General features: G+C 38.5%; 1 long non-coding RNA gene across 1 annotated transcript; it reads right to left on the bottom strand.

Moving 5' to 3' along the window:
* Positions 1-917: 917 nt before the first annotated feature.
* LOC136842982 (uncharacterized) lies at positions 918-3,909 on the bottom strand. Its single transcript, XR_010854400.1, has 2 exons — positions 3,824-3,909; positions 918-1,548 (listed from the first exon to the last, which is right to left on the bottom strand). It is a non-coding gene; the product is annotated as an uncharacterized lncRNA (long non-coding RNA).
* Between the last annotated feature and the right edge of the window lie 387 nt (positions 3,910-4,296).

Genomic DNA, 4,296 nt, shown 5'->3' with positions numbered 1-4,296 from the left:
GTCAGCAATGTTCAACCGGCACAAGTGATTACAAGTTGGACAAACCTTACTTTTTAAAATAAGACAATGATCCTGACAATACTGTAGTAACTTGTCTGTATTGCCACTGTATATTGACCAAAATTGGCCATACCCAACGTAACAATCAGGACACGAAATTGGTAAATCCCTGCTATCCAGAACAGCGACACCGCTCGTAGAAGCCACAGCTTCAGCCACTACAACAGACCAAATCAGACTGAAGTTACTGAAAAAGAATCGCTGGAACACCGGGATATATATTACTCCGCCGAAACAAAGCGTTGTAATTGGGTAGTATAATCACGTGACAAGACAAAAGTTGATTGGAAGAGGTACCTATTCATTACTTACTAAATTTTCTATGAAAAAAACGTAAAAAAAGCAAAGATTAATGGAAAAAAACCGTCAAGAACGTATAATAAATATTTAGTAGGTAAAAATACACTTTCTACCGAAATCCCCCAACCAAAAATCCGATTTGCAAAAATCGAAAATCATTCGATGGGGAACTAGTTTTTCTGAGAAACATTACACTCTTTCTGAGAAACATTACAGTAAAAAACCTCATTTTCGGACTAACTCCAGCAAGATCAAGTACACGAAGTGCTACTGGATGTAAACAAACGACTTAGAAAATTTTCGAGGATGCCGATTAGATAATCATTAATATCTCGGATATGGTGTATCTCCTCAAAAAGTGTTCAGAGACAAAGTTTTATTATTTTATATTGTGAAAATTATAGTGTGACCTAATTTCTTATATCTCACCGCGGAGTTGTTCTGGACATTGACCGTTTTCCATTTTGTGTAAAACTGAAAATAATTACTGACATTGCATATACAGACATTGCATGCAATTTGCAACTGAGTATGCAAACAGAGTCATTTGAACTGACCTTGAACTTTGAAGGTGGACATGTAGCCTATCTCGCGAAACTCCTTTGCACCGAATGACGTCGATTGGAACCAGAAGTTGTACTTTCGGATGTTTTCAAGGAAATTTCGCGAAATGGCCATATCTCCTGACAGGAGCAATTGCACTGGATCAGGCAGACTGACCAAAGGTGGCAAAGAGACATTTCCATTGCTGCAGAGGAGTCCTGAAGCCTCTTCATCCACTTGAGTGCGTTGCAGTGCTGACAAACATTGCCCAACTTTCCAATGGACATGTGATGGTGCTCATGATAACCGACATCCGGCCAGTAATCGAATGCTGCTTTGTTCAAATCTGCGATATTCCTTGAGTTCTGACCCCAGAAACTGTTGCCCTCACCTGTTGGAGCCTAGCCTCCCTCTGTTCTGGTTCTTCCGCTCATCTGGATGCAGCGAGTCTTGTCCTCTGAGCTCCCAGCCTGGCATCCCTCTGTTCCGGTTCTTCTGCTGCTCTGGATGCAGCAACTCTCATCTTCTGGACTTCCAGTCTGGCCTCCCTCTGATCTGTTACTTTTGCCGCCCTGTATGCTGCATTCCTTTTGGCCCCTGAAGTCTTTGGCCCAACTGAAGGCCATTTCTGTGGTGGCATAGTTTCTGAAAAATAATTGGATCATTGTTATTTTACGGTTTACAAATCATTTCTTGCTTTTAAATGCACAGTCATTTTCTAAAAGACAATGCCTTCACAATTAACTTTATCTAAAATTTGACGCCTTCAAATATTTTGAGGGTAAAAACAAAAATTGCAAGTATAAATGATTCAGGCAACCATATGCAATTGAATAGGCAAATGGCCTAAGAAAATTACTACATTTGAACTTACCCTCTTAGGCTCTTACCTAAACCCTTCCATTTCATGTAAAACTATGAAAATAACCCATGAAATTTCATATATAGAGTTTGCATGCAATCCTATGCAATGCAACTGAATATGCAAATGGCCACATTTCAACTAACGGTAGATCTAAGCCGGCTATCCACGGTGAGCTAGGGTATGGCAGTTGATGTTTTTCTATAGAACTTTGCCTGCTGAACAAGAATTTAAAGTAATATTTTGTTGCACGGCTGTAATTAAGCTGTAAATTATCTTAGAACTGTAGCTGACGGTAAAGGGGACCCATTGGGAATCGGGGTTTTGGGTGTGGTAAAACCCTTTCGAGAATTGCTAAAAGTAAGGGGGATCCGTTGGGAATTCGGGTTTTTTTGGTGGGGTAAATAACTTGGGAAAAGGTTTGGATAATTTATTGTTGTATTTCCTGTTATACGTCATTTGGAACACGAAAAACAAGCGTAAAAAGAAGGGCGAATAAATGGATAATGGAAGCCGTTCCAAAGGCACTTGTCATTTATTACTAGTACTGCTGATTCTAAGCCTTAACACGCATGTGCCAGCTTTCGGTTCACCAATCAGCAGCTGCTGGTTTTTTGCGCTTTGCTGAAAACAAGAATTTAAAGTAATTACCTCTTGCCAGAACATACGAGCTTGCCAGGAATCTTTAAAAATGCAGACAAGGCGCACAGCGCCGTTCTGCCACGATGACCTATAGAGGCCACCCGAGTTGAAAGTGGAAATGGTAATGTTTTGTTTCCCGTTTACAAAAGCTTCGAATAGTGTGCAGTGGAGCTAAACTATGGCAATTGACGTTTTTCTATGTTATTTTACTTGCTTTACAAGAGTTTAAGGTAATATTTTACCCTTGAGCTGAGTGTGGCCCACTGGTACAGGCGTGCAATTTTCAAGGGTCCATTACATTTTAGTTACAGCCGACCGACAAAATATTATTTAAAATTCTTGTTCAGCAGGTAAAATAACATAAGAAAACGTCAATTGCCATGGGCTAGCTCAACGCAGACAGCCGGCTTAGAATTACCCACCTGACCCCTAAGCAAGGGTGCTAGCCTAAGGTCCTAGGGTCCTACCTAAAAACTCCTCCATTTCGTGTAAAACCATGAAAATAACTAAATATCTTCAATTTCACTTTAAGAGTTGCCGTCTTTAGATGCAGATGTTGCATGTAATTCAATGCAATTAAATAAGAACATTTCATTTTATATGAAGACCTAAATACTTACCTAACCTTGGGTGGTAGCTAAAGGTTCATGTCAGCCTACGTAAACTGTTCCATTTTGAGTAATACCATAAAAATGACTACTGAAATTGCATATTAACACACTGCATGCAGTCATATGCAATTGAATGTGCAAGTGGCCTAGGAATTGGCCGGATTTGAACTGACCCCTAAGCTAGGGTGCTGGCCTAAGGTCCTAGGATCTTACCTAAACCTCTTCCATTTTGTGTAAAACCATGAACATAACTAAACGCATTTTCACTTAATGATTAGATGCCTTCAAATGCAGATATTACGTGCAATTCTATGCAACTGAATATGAAAATTGCATTTAATAAGACGACCTATGGTTCATGTCAGCCTACCTAAACTTTTCCATTTTGTGTAAGGCAATGAAAATAATTACTGAAATTGCATATAATGCAAATGCTCTCATAAGCTAGGGTGCTGGCCTAAGGTCCTATGCTCTCGCCTAAAACCCTTGCATTTCGTGTAAAACCATGAAAATAACTAAATGCCTTCACATTTCAGTTTACGATTTCACGCCTTCAAATACAAATATTGCATGCAATTGTATGCAACTGAATACCGCCTTCCTACCTGACTCTAGCTTATTTTAGGAAGTAAAAGCATAACATAAAGTATAATTGCAAATAAAAATGGCCGAAATCGAGTGACACAGGCGGCCTCAAGTCACCCCTAAATCTAAACACAAGGACCAAGGGGCTCATTTTAAATGCCTTCACATTAAACTTTAAGATCTGACGCCTTCAAATACAGATATCTTGTTTTAACTTTACCTCTGATGATTCAGTAAACTGATTATAGGTTTTCCAGGAGAAGAGTGCGTGTGACAGACGTCGACTTGTCAGGTACTGAGACTGAGAGGTGTTCCAATAATGCTTTATTTAGCCAAACCGAATCCTTATATCCCCTTTATAACATTCCTGGACATTATTAATGAACTACTAATAATTATTTATAACTGATAATAATTATTTACATTATTATTGAGTCTAATAATGAAAATAACGCCGATAAATAAGGAAGGCAATTTATTTTCTAAATTTATTTTCTCGAGGCTTTGATGCATATTGAAAATAACATCTCATTTTCCGGCGTTCCTGCCATTAATAAGTAATTACTTAATCAATTATAAGTTATTTACATACAATAACAACTAATTTTTAACCCAATAACGTCGGATAAGCAGTATTTCAAAATGTTTTAAAAGTTTTTGGATTTACTAATCTGGTTTATGGCTTCCATATGG

Source organism: Macrobrachium rosenbergii, chromosome 10 (assembly GCF_040412425.1).
Source record: "Macrobrachium rosenbergii isolate ZJJX-2024 chromosome 10, ASM4041242v1, whole genome shotgun sequence".
In the NCBI taxonomy this organism is placed as follows: domain Eukaryota; kingdom Metazoa; phylum Arthropoda; class Malacostraca; order Decapoda; family Palaemonidae; genus Macrobrachium; species Macrobrachium rosenbergii.
Note: the sequence above shows the minus strand (reverse complement) of the source record. Positions and strands in the feature narration are given on the sequence as shown.